This window comes from Eurosta solidaginis, chromosome 1 (genome assembly GCF_040869045.1).
Source record: "Eurosta solidaginis isolate ZX-2024a chromosome 1, ASM4086904v1, whole genome shotgun sequence".
In the NCBI taxonomy this organism is placed as follows: Eukaryota; Metazoa; Arthropoda; class Insecta; order Diptera; family Tephritidae; genus Eurosta; species Eurosta solidaginis.
Window position 1 is genome coordinate 271,410,851 of NC_090319.1, and position 16,894 is coordinate 271,427,744.

The 16,894-nt window shown below is 37.2% G+C and overlaps 1 protein-coding gene across 10 annotated transcripts in view; it reads right to left on the reverse strand.

Moving 5' to 3' along the window:
• Positions 1-16,894, reverse strand: part of cpx (complexin) — an 818,351-nt gene that overhangs the window by 17,995 nt on the left and 783,462 nt on the right. The gene's annotated exons all lie outside the window — the stretch shown is intronic.

Genomic DNA, 16,894 nt, shown 5'->3' on the forward strand with positions numbered 1-16,894 from the left:
AGTATGTGTTTTATTAATTGATAAAATGTTAGAATGCAGTTAGTAAAAAAAAAAAAAAAAACAAATAATAATTGATTGTATATAGAATAAGCTATGAGAATATAAAAAGTGTTTTATATAAGTAGGTGGTTATTAAATAAAAAAATATTTAAATAAGTGGGTTAGTTTTGTAACATTATAGCTATAAGTTAAAAAAAGATATATAAAAAAGTGTTGTTTAATTCTATTCAAGTATTAGAATTCGCTTATAAGTGAGAAAGTGGCTATTAGTCCCATTTTTTTTTTCTGTCCAGAATGAAGTAAAATAGAGAAAAACACAAAAGAAACATTTTTAATTTTCTTGTAATTAATTTTCCGGAAAAATGGAGGCATCTTATAAATTATTTATTCGAGAAAATTATTATTTTACAGTAATAAAAATAAACGCTATTACCAAAATTAACAAAGGTAAACCTTGTATATCGATCCTTACTTTTTGTGAAAAATTTCAAAGCTTGTTCCTCGATGTTACACAGCATAATGAGAGCTTATGAAATTTTGTTAGTAGAGATACAGTTTAAATTTATTTTAAAAATTTAATGCAAAATGAGTACTCACGATGGAGGAAAATGAAAATGGGTCTATGCGCGTAGCTAAGGCATAACGATCGATTATTATTACAAAACTATTGTTGTTAAGACCGTGAGATCGAATTCGAGTAAATACAGGTTTTTATTCTATGGATTTAGATTAGTTATCAAGTAATCATTTAGAGTTAATAGGGAGTATAATGAGTTTAAATAGTATTCAAATGTTTTTAACCCTTACAAGTTCTTCGAAATTATCGTCACTGAAGATCTTCGGGTCTAATTTGACTGCAGTATGATATACATTATATAATGTATTATTTAAAACCCTTAGTTAAAAGGAATTCCATAAATATGATTGTTTAACAAGGAACTCCACTCTTATTCTATTAAAAAAATAGTTTGTTAACATTGAGTTAAATTTGATCCAAAGACCAAATACATAAAAATTTCTATTGCCGGAAAAGCCACAAATATTAGTATGTAGAAAAGTTTCTTAAGGTTTCAAGGTTTTCTGTTTGGCTGCCTGTTTATTAATTTCATATTCCTCATGATAAGAAGCATACTATTCAAAGTATTTGTTTAAGACTGCAAGGTACCTAAGGCTGTCTGGTTGTTAACATAAAAACAGCCGAATGCAAGCGAAAAAAGTTCTAAGTGTTCACTGGAACAGACCCTATCCCCCCTATTTTGGGAAAGAAGGAGGTTTGGGAATAAAGAAACGTAAAAAATATGTATGTAATGGGTTTTGAAAAACCGGTATACGGCAAGACTTTACACTGTTGTTAAACAATGGAGCACTAGGGACTTCGGTCAGATAAACCTCTACATTACCCAGTTGCTCTCAGGGCCGCGTACTTCAAAAATACCATAAGAGAATAAAAGAAATCTAAGATCCCTAGTGACTGTATGGCGGTTCAGATTAGGACTTTGCTTATCATAGTATGGGTCAGAATCATAGAAAAGTCCTGCCGACGATTTATGGTCCTCTCCATGATATCAACTGCTAGGTCAATGCTAGGGAAGGCACGAAGAAGCATCGGCACAGACAGTATTCCTATCGGCAACCGTATTTGGAAGCATATGAAGGGGCAAATCTTCACCAAGAAAACTTGATCTCCCTTGGTATTTCACAGAGGGAGGTTCTTCGTATTGAATACCAGAATTAGTTAATCCAAATTTATAACAAGTATTAAAATTGATTTTCAAAATCCACATTGATCTTCTGTGAATATTCCAAAACGCATGATTTGTAAATTTCAAAGAGATTTGCGTAACGGTGCCAGATGGACTGTAGCATCATACAAAGATACTTGCAATATATACTTGAAAAAGTTCGAATTTAAGAATCTTAGTGACCTTCTTTGCTTACTGCGAGTTTTAAATTGGCGACTTTTAAATTTAGCCAACATTAGCGTTCGAAAATCATAACGTAAAAGCAGTTTAGAGTTAATATCTGCTACCATTATTTCCAAACAATTGCAAATTAATGGTAAAACAATTTTAAACTCACTTTAATCTAACTGAACACATTTGTGGCTCAACGCTAAAGCTTACAAACTTCATAGTACACAAAGTTGTTATAAAACTAAGTAGTAAAAAAGTGTAATTTTTCACAGTAAATGATCTTTTAACGAGACATTAAAGCCAGTGATTTTATTACATTGACAGTATTTAAGTGCACACTTTTCTGCTTGCCGCGCAATACAAAACTTTTTAATACTTTTTGTTAGTAGATACGTATTGGCTACGTTGTACAGGCAATTTTTTCGTTATGTCATTAGTAGTGGATTTTATGCTGGGATCCATCACAACAACACCAGCAAGGCAATTAGCAGGACGAAGTATGTACCAGATAGTGAGACAATTAACCAGCAAACAATGGACACAGAAAAATAGTGGCATATAAAAATTATAGTTAAACTCAACTGGTTATATATAAACACCTGCAAATATGCGTAAAATAAAAAAAATTTAATTCTCCAAAGGGAAGGGAAGCAAATGCGTTTAAATTGTGCATGCAGACTGGAGTGGCTACAAAGAGAAGTTTAATTGTTGATATTTTATGAGCCTGTTAAAATGCTGCTTGTTTTAAATTATAATAGTAAGATATTATTTTTGTACACAAAAATCGGTCGTATTTCCACATTTCTTTGCAGGCTTATATTAGCTTCGCTTGTATGTTTATATCAATGTAACTTCGTTTTTATGTCAAACTATATTTTACGCAATGCTACCCCCGCGTGGAAGAAATAAGGAAAATAATTTAATAGAAATTCGTATGCATTTTTCTTTGATACAAAAAGGTTTATTTTTGATTTTCCTTTGAGAAGCTTTAAGGTCGATATAAATAAGACAAAAACTTGAATTTTTTCTATTGTCCTACAATTTATTGGAGGGTGGAGCCGTGTGTAGAAGTCCACGAAAGTGGGGAAAGCTTCTGACCGCCATTCACCTGGGAATGGCCAGAGCGATTCTTTTGCATGCGGTTCAAGCAGCTCACTACTGCCGGTCGCTTGCGGCCAAGTATCCTCTGGGTAGCCGCTAAACATCCGTTTAGCGGTGAGCTAATGTGAGAAGGCGACAACCTGGCTAGGCCACTCTGACATAATCGGTTGAAAGGGCTAGCCGTGGGAGATCTCATCGGCAGCGTCTGTACACCTCTAGGTGCGGCTGCAAGCGGGCGTCTGTCTTGGAGCAAGTAATATTTTCACCCCCGCTGAGCGGGTTGTGCGCTGGGCTTGGGACCCGCCACGTAAAACCATACTCCAATGAAATATAACAACAAGCCTCGCATAAATGCACTCTCTATTGATGATGACCATGGCACACGTTTGAAGGACAATGCATTGAGGGCATGTACCTGGAATTTGCGCTCCCTGAATGGGATTGGTGCAGATGACCGGCTGGTTGATGTCCTCGTCAAAGCAAAATCTGACATCACCGCCATCCAAGAAATGCGTTGGACGAAGCAAGGAAGAAAGAAGATCAAAAATTGTGGCATCTGTTGGAGTGGCCTCACGAATAAGCGCAGCTTCGGCGTCGGATTCGTGGTGGGAGAGAGACTTTGTCGTCAAGTTCTGGCGTTCACACCTATGGATGAACGTCTCGCCGCTATCCGAATAAAAGCAAAATTTTTAATATATCATTCATCTGCGCCCATGCGCCGACAGAGGAGAGAGACCATGAGGTGAAAGACACTTTTTATGAACAATTATAAAGCACAGACGAGCGCTGCCCTCGTCACGATATAAAAGTCGTGCTTGGTGACTTTAACGCCAGGGTGGGCAAAGAAGATGTTTTTGGACCTACACTCGTAAAGTTCAGCCTACACAATGAAACTTCTCCTAACGGACTGAGGCTGATTGACTTTGCCGGTGCTCGAAACATGGTCATATCCAGCACGAGGTTCATGCATAAAAAGATACATCAAGCTACATGGCTGTCTCCTGATCGAAATACTCGCAATCAGATCGATCACGTTGTGATAGACGGACGACATGCCTCCAGTGTTTTAGATGTGCGCACGATCCGGGGACCTAACATCGACTCGGACCATTATCTCGTTGCAGCCAAAATACGCACCCGCCTCAACGCGGCTAAAACCAAGGAGCAAAAAATACAAGGAAAGCTAGACGTCGAAAAGCTTCAATCACAACAGACTGCCAATGATTTCGCAACTCGACTCTCACACCTGCTCTCTGAGAGCACAACTCATCGTGAAGGAATACAGGAGCAGTGCGAGCATATTTCCAAAGCACTTCGTGTTGCCGCCGAGGAAAAAATTGGTTACCTGCGACCACAAAAATACAACTGGTACGAATGCAACTCAAAGAAAAGACGCTGCCTACAGGGCTACGCTAAAAGCGAGCGCGACAAGAGGAGTGTGTGAACGCTATTGTGAGTTGAAAAAGGAAGCGGGACGCCTTTTCAGGAAGAAAAAAGCAGAAGCAGAAAGGCGTGAGTGTGAGGAGCTTGAACTGCTAGCCACCAGGAATAACGCCCGAAAATTTTACCAAAAAAATATCGCGACAGACGGAAGGTTTTAAGACCGGGCCAAACTCCTATAGGAACGAAAACGGCGACCTTGTAACTGATGTCCTGAGAGTGCTTAGATTATGGACGCAACACTTCTCTGTTCTCCTAAATGGAGGCAGCAATTCACCGCGCAGAGATGAAGAACCCGATCCCGCGATCCATGATGATGGAATATATGTCCCCCGCCCGATTATGACGAGGTTAGAATAGCAAATTGGCGCCGGCTGGCGGAGCGAAGGAGCGACTGGTGCGCCTTGTTGGACGGCCATAACCGTTTAGACGGTTAAGCGCCAATTAAGTAAGTAAGTACGTAAGTAGAATAGCAATAACCAGATTGAAAAACAACAAGGCCGTGGGCGCTAACGGATTGCCTGCGGAGCTATTCAAGTACGGCGGCGAGGAGTTGGTATGGCGCATGCAGCAGCTTCTTAGCAAAATAGGGGCGGAAGAGTGCATGCCCGTTGGAATCTAAGTGTTCTTTGCCCAGTCCACAAGAAGGGGGATACTGCAAAACGCACCAACTATCGTGGAATCAGCCTTCCTAATATCGCATATAAAGTTCTTTCAAGTGTATTGTGCGAAAGATTGAAGCCCACCGTGAACCGGATGATTGTACCTTATCAGTGCGGCTTCAGACCTGGTAAATCTACCATCGACCAGATTTTCACAATGCGCCAAATCTTGGAAAAAACCCGTGAAAAAAGAATCGACACACATCACCTCTTCGTCGACTTTAAAGCCGCCTTCGACAGCACGAAAAGGAGCTGCCTATATGCCGCTATGTCTGAATTTGGTTTCCCCGCAAAACATATACGGCTGTGCAAAACGTTGAGCAACACCATCAGCTCAGTCAGAATTGGGAAGGACCTCTCCGAGCCATTCGAAACTAAACTAGGTTTCAGACAGGGTGACCCCCTATCGTTCGATTTCTTTAATTTGATGCTGGAGAAAATTATACTAGCTGGCATATGCTGATGACATTGATATCATCGGCCTAAACACCCGCGTTGTTAGTTCTGCTTACTCCAAACTGGAAAAAGAAGCGGTAAAGATGGGTTTGATGGTGAATGAGGACAAAACGAAGTACCTGCTGTCATCGAGCAAAGAGTCAGCGCATATGCGCCTTGGCAACCACGCTACTGTTGACAGCTATAATTTCGAAATAGTAAAAGACTTCGTTTATTTGGGAACCAGCATCAACACTAGCAACAACATCAGCACTGAAATCCAGCGAAGAATCAATCTTGCCAATAAATGCTACTTTGGCCTAGGTAGGCAATTGAAAAGTAAGGTCCTCTCTCGGCGAATGAAAATCATACTCTACAAGTCACTTATCGTACCCTACCTGCTATATGGGGCAGAAGCATGGACCACGACAACAGCAGATGAAGCGGCTTTGGGAGTGTTCGAGAGATAAGTTCTTCGAAAGATGTATGGACCTCTACGCGTTGGCGATGGCGAAGAAGATTTAATAATGAGCTGTACGAGCTATACGCAGACATCAACATAGTCCAGCGAATTAAAAATCAGCGGCTGCGCTGGCTAGGCCATGTTATGCGAATGAAAGATGTTGCTCCGGCCAAGAAAGTGTTTCTATCGGAACCCGCCTATGGAAGCAGAGGTAGAGGGCGGCCTCCACTCCGTTGGAAGGACCAGGTGGAAAACGATTAAACTCCCTTGGTGTGACCAATTGGCGCCGGTAGGCGGAGCGAAGGAGCAACTGGCGCGCCTTGTTGGACGGCCATAACGTTTAGACGGTTAAGCGCCAATTAAGTAAGTAAGTACAATTTATTGTGGATGCTTGAAAAGCATCCAAACGTCTAGAAAAGTAGAACGAATTATAATTATTGTTTTCTTAAATATTTTCTTAAAGCCTTTTAAAATAAAATAATTAGAATTAATACACTGACCATAAATCATCAGAAATGATTTTTTATTTTACTGAAAATCATCTCTGTAAATAACATATAAAAATATTACTGTCTTTTCATATTCACGATCATCCAACGTGAAGTTGTCCGTTAGATAGCAAGGAGAAACTAGGCGTATTCCTGCCATTTTAAGAAGTGTTTGCCCTTTAGTGGGAATGATCCCGATTACACCACAAAAGGAGCCCAAAAAGTTAGCAAAGTGATCTCGACTGAGACTTAGTCTTGACATGGCCCCAAAAGTTTGCCATCTGGACCTGAAATACAACTTTAAGTTGTCACATAGTTGCGCATAAACCTTTATTTGATTCTACTACTTAAAAAAATTTCTGATACCTTCCATGCCTGCGGGTGCATGTCTCTAATAGTCGTATTAAAAATAGTGCATTGATGAGCTATCTGGTTAAAATTTCTGTGCATGTTTCCTAAATCTTACGAGATGTCCGATGTCCCTTTTCAAGCCCCTCCAAAAGAGTATGTCAAATTTCACCTAAATCAGGTGAGCCGCTTTCGAAATAGAAATGGTAATATACCCAAATGTATTTATACAGATGAATTGATGGATTTCTGGGTATAAGGAACATGAGGGAAATGAACAGGCAAACTATCTAACCAAGAAAAGTGCTTTAGAATAATTCTTTGGTCCAGAGCCTTGTGTGAACTTACAAGGAAACGAGAAATAACTGGGAAATAAAGTAGATCAGACAACACTGGAAAGTTGTTTATACTTCACATGAAAAGTTGTTTATACTTCCAGAAACGAGCTCTTACTATACGGGACATAGTCTACGATATCCTAAGTAAGTTAAATTTATCCGGTAAACAAATCTTTCGCCGTTGTGAGTTGGAGGATTAACCGCCGATGAGGCGTTTATGAAAAAATTCTGAAATAATGTACTTTCGAAATGGCAGCAGGGATAGGTTGATATTCCACTCAGTCGTCAATATCATATCATCTTATCTTACCATATCATTTCATATGATATCATAGCATATCACATCATAGCATATCATATAATATCATATCATATCATACCATATCACGTCACGTCATTTCATATCATATCATATCTTATCATACCACATCATATCATATCATATCATGTCATATCATATCATATCATATCATATCATATCATATCATATCATTCTTTTTTACTTTACCACCATCCTTTAAATCATTAAAAAAATTTCGTAGATAGAGCGTTTCCGTAATAACAGCTGATAAAGGTTAATATTCCACTCAGCAATCGATATGCGTGCTCCGCCTACCACACCGAGAATCATGGGTTCAAGTGCCGGTAAAAGAAACATCAACAATTTGGAAACAAGTTGTTTCAATTAGAAAACAGGTTTTTCTAAGCGGGTGTATTTCTGCCATGAGAAGCTTCTCAGTGAAAAGTCATTTGCATTGCAGATGTCGTTCGGAGTCGTCATAAAATATGTAAGAAAAATTAAAAGAAGCACGACCCAAATTGAAAGAGAAGCTAGGTCTTAATTCTCCTCGGACGTATGTCGCACCTTGCATTTTTAGTTATGATCAATATGCCTACAGACAAATGAAGCATTTGCGCTAAAGGCTATTGAAAAAGTATCCTACATGGAGGAGGCCATATAGTGAACTCGTACGTTTTTTTTTTAAGTTTCGCTCTCTTATTTTCTTTATCAATTCGAGAATGGTCATCTGTAGGCTAATAAATTTAATACTACATCAAAATTATGAAAAATGGTAATTAATTTGCACTGCATGTTATACTTTTTGTAATTTATAGCTATCTAAAGATTTTCGACATTATACCCCGATATAATTTGTAGTAAATATATATGGTATCTACTGCATGCAGTGTCCGCACGATGTTTGTAAAAAGGCAACCTATTTACAAGCATTGTTATTAAAAATTGCCAAAATTTTTGTCTTCTTCCTTAAAAATAAAAGTAACCACTATTTTTGCTGTAGGGGCAAGTCATGAATTTTAAATTAATAAATGCGTTCTAGTAATGGCCCCATAAATAATTTTATTATGCGCGCACATTTTGTTTATGTACTGGCTATAAATTACTCATATGTACATATGGCCAGGCGTGGTTAACAATAAAGATCTAATGTAATAAAGCAAAGACTTTTTTGTGATAATTTATGCTAAAGTAATTTGTCAAATTGGCGGTCACCGTGGTGTGATGGTAGCGTGGATGACGAATTTATACCGAAGGTCCTGGGTTCACGCAAAACATCAAAATTTTAGAAACAGTTGTTATGCCCCCTGTACTTGTACACAGGATATTATAACATGGATTGGATAACGGTTGGTTGTACAGGTATAAAAGAATCGAGCGTGACACCACCCACTTGTGATAAAATCAATTTTACAAATATTATTAATCATAAATCAAAAATCGTTCAACCTATCGTAACAAAATTCGGCGGAGAGGTTGCCTTTACTATATGGAATGCTTTGAAGAAAAATTAACGAAATCGGTTAACGATCACGCCCACTTTTATATAAAAGATTTTTAAAAGGGTCGTGGACGAATAAAATAAGCCATACCTTTGCAAAAAAGAGCTTAATATCAATGGTATTTCATTTCCCAAGTGGATTTATAACAATAAATAGGAAAAATTTAAAATTTAAAAAAATTGGCGTGGCACCGCCCCATTTATGACTAAGAAATTGTCTATGTTTCGGGAGCCATTAAAAAGAAAATAAATGTAAGGCGCGATAACCTCCGAAGAGATCTAAGGCCGAGCGTCTCTTCCAATTTGCGTCGTGCTCCTCTTGATTTTCCCTACAAATTGGCCTGACGGGACCTACATGATTTTATGCCGACTCCGAACGGCATCTGCAAGGCAGATGAGTTTACACTGAGAGCTTTTCATGGCAGAAATACACCCGGAGCGCTTGCCAAACACTGCCGAGGGGCGACCCCGCTTAGAAACAATTTCTTCTAATTGAAAAACCTTATTTCTAAGATTTTTGATGTTGCTTTGCCTGGGGTTTGAACCCAGGGAATCGGGTGTAGTAGGCGGAACACGCTACCATCACACCACGGTGGCCGCTTCGGGAGCCATACCTTAAAGAAAAATTAACGGATCATAATAAAATTAGGTACACAACTTTTCCCTATAGCAGGCAATATTTCCAGAAAAAATGGACGAGATCGGTTAAAGACCACGCCCACTTTTATATAAAAGGTTTCTAAAAGGGTCGTAGACGAAAATAATAAACTATATCTTACCGAAAAAGAGCTTGGTATCAATAGAATTGTACTTTCAAAATTGAATTATAACATTAAATTGCAAAACACTAACATTTTTGAAACTGGGTGTGGCACAGCCTCTTTTTTGTCTAAGCAATTTTCAATGTTTCGGGAGCCATAACTCGAAGAAAATTTATATATCGTAACAAAATTGGGTACATATATTATCCTTATGGCAGGAAATATTTCTAGTAAAAATTTATAAGATTGGTTAAGGACCATGCCCACTTTTATATAAATGTCTTTAAAAAGCGTCGTAGGCAAAAATAACAAGTTAAATCATAGCGAAAAATAGTTTTGTACCAATAGTATTTTTATTGTTCTGTTATATCTTGCGGCCACCGTGGTGTGATGGTAGCGTGCTCCGCCTATCACACCGTATGCCCTGGGTTCAACTCCCGGGCAAAGCAACATCAAAATTATAGAAATAAGATTTTTCAATTAGAAGAAAATTTTTCTAAGCGGGGTCGCCCCTCGGCAGTGTCTGGCAAGCGCTCCGATTGTATTTCTGCCATGAAAAGCTCTCAGTGAAAACTCATCTGCCTTGCAGATGCCGTTCGGAGTCGGCATAAAACATGTAGGTCCCGTCCGGCCAATTTGTAGGGAAAAATCAAGAGGAGCACGACGCAAATTGGAAAAAGAAGCTCGGCCTTAGATCTCTTCGGAGGTTATCGCGCCTTACATTTATTTTTTTTATTTATATCTTTATTTTATTTAGGGAAATCCCCATTTCTGAAGGAAAACTGTATTATTACCCGCTCAAGGTCATTGGTGATAGCCTCTGTATCCTTTTGCGTCTTTTAAACGAAAATTAGTTCAGAATAGAGCCATATGTATGTGTATTATTGCCCAGCCTTGAAACACTATTAAGCACACAAAACAAACAACAACAGCATTTAAAGTGTACAGCTGGGTATGTAATGTTCGGTTGCACCCGAACTTAGACTTCCTTATTTGTTTTCAATTAGAAGAAAATTTTCTAAACGGGGTCGCCCCTTGGCAGTGTTTGGCAAGCAGTCCATGAAAAGCTCTCAGAGAAAACTCATCTGCATTGCAGATGCCGATCGGAGTCGGCATAAAAAAGTGGGTTTTGCCCGCCAATTCGTAGGAAAAATTAAAAAGAGCACGACGCAAATTGGAAGAAAACCTCGGTCTAAAATTGATTCGGATGTTGTCGCGCCTTAAATTTATTTATTTAATTTGTCAAATGAGTTTTGAAAATTAAGCGGTTGGTATTTGTTTTTGGTTTTGAAAGTTAGTTTGTCTGTGAATGTGGACGTGTTCTTAGCATGCCATGAAATATTGTGTAACGCAGTTCAACCTAATGAACCCAAAATTGCTTGCAGAGAAAATACCTTAGAATATCGAGGTATAGCCGTCCGGTCAAGCGATACTGACCAAGAAATAGGCGATGATTCTATCGTTGATTAACAAGCAACGCGGCAAGCGAAACACTCGCGTTACTGCACTCATCATACAGTACGGGATCAACTCGCTTCGTTTAATATGGTGGTGAACAAAATTGCTCGTTAATCAACGACTAACATACCGCCACTACGATCATTTCTCTTCTACCAACACAGCCAGAGTTTCATTTTCGATGACCACTGCATTAAATGAAGCGAGTTGAGCTGCATGAGTGCAATACGACTAATACATACTCATTATTGTAAAGCGAACGAATTGACTGTAATATTAAGTCCGCTATTTCTGAAAAACATTTACTGAATTAACAAACGGCAACTTCGATATTGTACGGAAACTGTTCGACCAAAGTCTGTCACCCAGGAACCAATCCCTATAAGCTGGGGTGAGTGCTATTGCGGTTTAAGCAATTAAACTTTTTTACTAAGTACTTAGGGAAACTAAAAATTTTTAAACTTCATGTATAATTTATTTATTTTATTTTCAAGGTTTCTTTCTCTATCTCTTCCTAAGAAACAATAAAAAAAGGTCCAACAAATTTGATTGAAATATTTGCTTAAAATTAGTGTTACCGAGATTTAAATCGTATAAAATAAGCAAAAGCTTGCAGCAAGCTCATTGAAAAACAAAAAATATTCAAGCTTCTGAATTTTAATTGAATTGAATATGCAAACGAAAGAGCGAGCTGCACTATTTAACCAGTTAGTTGCGAAGCAAAAAGTTCTGCTTGGTGTCAGGGTGTCCACAGCTCAGAAATGCAAATAAGTGCGGTTTTGCCGAACAAAAACCAGAAGACTTTATATACAAATTTTTAATTGCGCGTTGTTGAATTTCACTCAACCACAAAAACTTTTAATTTGTACAACATTTGAGATAACGTTAAAATTCTACAACAAGTAGCTGTTGAGTAAGTTAAAGGGCTTAAAGTGCCAACAAGAAGAAGCATATGGATTGGAGAGCGGTGAAATTAAGTAGATATACATATATTTCAAGAAATACATAAAATTTGAAGTAGCCAACATTTATCATATGTATGTATAGCAGTGAATAAAAAATTAGCAGCGCAATTTTTCATCGAATTTCGTAAATTAAATTTTCCTTTCTTTTATTTTCGATATTTTAAGAAACTGAAACTTGCCAAAACAAACACAAAAACGTTTTCGAAAGAATTTGAGAATTCAAGAAAATTTGAATTTTTTATTCTGAGAATGCAAACCAATCGCGATCTGAAAAAAATTTCAAACTTTTTATTTAAGGTTCTTTTTTTTTTAGTATTAAGTTTTATATCCCAATCAATTTCCGTCTAAAAAAATAAAAGTCATAGGTTCCCTCCAAAGGTTGTTGACCTTCTTTTATTGGAGGAAAATCTTTAACATCATCAACAACATCATAACAATTAACCCTTAACCGCAAAAGCGATTTTGCCCGTTTCGAAACAGGTCACGCCAGCTATAACTTTTTCGCTATAACTGACGCCAATTGGGAACAACAAGAGAGATCAAATTTTCCTCCACCTGCCTTTTCAAACTCAGTGCAGGTTTCCCCTTTCCAAACTGCGATATTGATTGAAATGCTTTCTTAGCCGGAGAGTCTTCGTCCATTCGCATAACATGGCCTAGCCAGTGAAGCTATTGGAATTTTTTTTAGCAGCACTATCTTTATAACTGCGTTGAGCTCACAAAACTTATCACTGAACCCCTCTCTATACTCTCCGTTAGCATTAAAACAGGACAATACATTTTCTGGAAAAAATTTATATGGATTCCTACAAGAGTCATCTCATCTTCTCTTGACACTGTCCATGATTTCGAGCCATCAGGACAGGTAGGATGAGCGACTTGTAGAGCTCGAGTTTTTTCGTCGATAGAGAACTTTTTTGTTTAATTGTCTACTCAGTTGTTGGCAAGACTTATTGATTTCTAAGCTGACGTTGTGTTTGCTTTAAAAGCTGGATTTCAATTAGACGAAATAATACATAGTCTCGAACTTATATCCGTCGACAGTGACGGGGATGCCAAGGCGCAAATGTGGAAATTTTATTTTTTTAGGTGACAGCAAGTACTTCATCTTGTACCGCATACTTCATTGTTTATGAAAAACCCACTTATTTTGCTCATTGAAATTATCTGGTCCAGAGAAGGCAGAATTCATAAGGCCAATAATTTTAATATCAGCATCATACGCCATAATTCTACGTTTTATAATAGTAAGATTGTACCATCACTACTTAGTTCTGCTGCTAGAATTATCTTCTCCAGTACTTTGTTAAAGAAATCGCATGAAAGGGAGTCGCCTTGTCTGAAGCCTCGTTCTTTTCGCGGTGTCAAAGGCTACATCGGAGTTGCCGAAAATACGGTGAGAGCCGATTTCCTTATCGTGTGTCCTCCCCAGGATCTGGCGCTTTTTGCCGTATCGTCTTTCATGTTAATTGGGCAGAACAGATTAGAATTCCAATCTGGAGGCATGCGCTCATCCGACTATATTTTGCATAGGAATTGATGCATGTTCTTTACCAACCATTCATAACCTGATGGCTGGTGCTTTTTAGCCGGGATATTGCCATTATAGCTCAATCATAGTCCGCTGCCGGAAAATGTTCTTTATCATCGGCTATTAGGGGGTTGTTTTTCTCCCTCGCTGGCTAGAAATGAGTATAAATGTTTCCTACACATTTTAAAGAAACCCTGTACATCAGGTATTAACTCACCAATATCATTCCTGCCGGAATCTGCCTCGGTCTTGAAAACTTCCAAAGACTTGCCAATTTTTTTTGGAATAATTTTCGGGCATTATTTCTTTCAGACAGCATCTATAACAACCTTCGGGAGAGAATTTTTCAAAAATCATTGCAAAAATTTTTGAGACTGTTTTGCATAATTTCAGCTACAAAATTCATAGAAGTTTTTTTTCATAAAATATAGAAAAAGTAACTTAAAGTGATGAAATTTGATCAAAACTATCTCTGCAATTTTTGTGTTCGCTACTGTATGTCATTGCTTTTTATGCTTTTAAGATTATCGGTACTTCGCTCGCTCTGCTTGTTCATTAAATGAGAATTTCTTTTTTAAGTTAGCATATTCTACTTATTCTTTTTTTTCGCTTGTGTTCTGCACAGTTAACAAATGCAAATTTTCAATTTAAATGCAAGCAAACAAAGTGTTTCTGATTACACAAAAACAGCATAAGGATATCTGTGATTGTGTGTGTATGTATGTATGTGACAAGTAAACACTTCTTGTAATGCCTGTGTGAATATATACAGTAAGATAATCTTAAGAGAGATAAAAACATGTATAATTGTGTGTGGAAATAGACAAAAAAAAAAAAAAAACTAAAATGAAATGCACATCAAATTGCATTTTTGCTTCTCCTTCTGCAATTTTTGGCCATTTTGTGTTAGATTTTAACAGCTTTTATTGTTAGGTTTATCTTAACTAATAGCTGCTCTTTAATCGTGTTCCATTAGAATACTGAAAATGGTTAAATTTCGTTCTTTGGAAATTTGTGTAGCATCTTCACACAATTGTCCTTCCTTCTTTCGCTTTGTTAAATTTTTGGTAGCTAAGATCTTGAAACTCATTTATTTTTCATTATTACACTGCTGCAGCATTTTACATAATAAATCGGGCTCAAGGCAAAAGACGTGCACATTCATTTGGGAGTAATTTATATTCTCAAATTTAAAAACAAAAAAAAACAAAAATCGGAGTGTAAGATAAAGGAAGTCAAATGCCCAAATGTTAGGTTTTGAATCGTTGCTAATAAAAGTGACTTAATCGATGCTAAAGTGAATTAAATAGAGTCTGTACATTTTTTATTGAGCAACATTAACAACATGTTGGTCAGTTCCTTGAAAACGAACGGAAAATCAGCAATATCATGGGATCTTCCAGAACAAAGTTTATACAATTTTTGAAAGAATATTCGCAAACTCTTTATCTGTTTCTGTCTTCTAGTGAGCAGCCATCCTATTGCTTCGATTTTTCGATAAGCAAAAGCTTTATTACTGACCAAACTTCTCTAACTTGATGTGCAATTAGTGTTTGAGATGGCCATTCAAGTAACTTTACTCAATTTTAAAGTTTCATTCAGGCGTTATTTGGATGTTTTAGATATTTTTCCAATTCTTATATTTCAAGGTTACAATCTGACCTAGTGCTGCAAATGAGGAACAACTATAAAAACTTGGACGCTTCTTAAATTTTTTGCCTAAAAACTCAAAGCGAGTTGTCAAACCTCAAAAATATTTCCATTTTTATTCAAAACCGTGAGAAAAAGGCGATAAGTCTTGCATGTTAAATTGGATAGGATTTTGGAAAATTGATGTAAGTTCGTCAATGTTAAGCATAAACACTTTTTAAAAGAAGCACGGCCTTATTATCTTTAATATTTGTCAATGGAATTAAGCATTAAATATACATTATTATAATATTACATTACGATTGAGTTTTTACTGAATAATACTATTTCCATTGCTTTTTGACATATTCTAAAGTTACACTATGCAACTGCAATAAGGGGACGCAATGACTACGAAATCGAATGAAGGACCACTACACAATATGTAGTAGAAACTCACACCCGCTATGCTTTCTTTGCTCATCTTTTTTGCTTTGATCATTTTAAAATTGCAATATTCTGCATAAGTGATTTTAGAATAGGCGAGACAAGGGGCTAAAATATATATCGAATGACAATACGCAGTGTTACGAAGATTACTTTTGTGAATTATACTAACCTACCATTTAAGCGGTAACTACAAAGCTAATGTGTCCCAGAAGACGTGTAAGACCACAGAGAAGAACAAATTAGGTTTTCTGCTTTGAAGTATGCAACAGTTTTGAGCATAGACATTGACGTATTACTGCTTGAAGTATAAGCGGAAACTGATCCATAGGCCCGACACATAAGATTTTTGATGCAGCATTGTACGCAGACAGATGAGTTGATTGCATATATTTGCATGGGGAGCGGCAAATAGCGCATCACAAGAGACTTTGTTATTTAGTACTTTTCCAAGGTTTTTCACAATTAATGCCAACATTTTAGCAAATGAATAGGAGGCAAAATATGTCACTACCTATTTTTCATGAATAGTGAGAATGTTTATAACAGTTTTTCGCAAAATTTTGTATATGAATAGGCAAGTCGAAGTAAGTTTCACGTGCTAAGTATGAATTGCTTTTCATATTTACACACGCAGCATCTTTTTGGCGATGTTCGTTTCTGGAATAAAACTCACGTACATGAGAAAATCCATTCTGAGGAGACCATACTGCTGGCTTCGCTGTCGCTGCATTCAAGTGACATGTAGGTTAAGGCCGAATCGTTTTCCGATGTTCAACGAGGGTACCTCTATCTTAGTGCATATCCAACCACTAATACACTCTTGTAAAAAAAAAAAATTGTATACAAGGGGGATTAAAATAAAAAATATGTTGCATTTTTGAGGGATTAAAGCTTATTTTTATCCTCTCTCTCTTCTAATATATTTCGTTCAAAGTAGTAAAAAAAACGACTCTCTCATAATAGTGTTTATGTCATAAAATGTGTAGGTGCGTAATTTTTGTCAGAGTTACAACCTCCGAATTGTTGTTAGCTTTAGAGCCAATACAGGAGTGTGACATGCCCATTTTTCAAAACTTTCTACACCTCTTGCGGGTTATCCCAATTTTATACCAA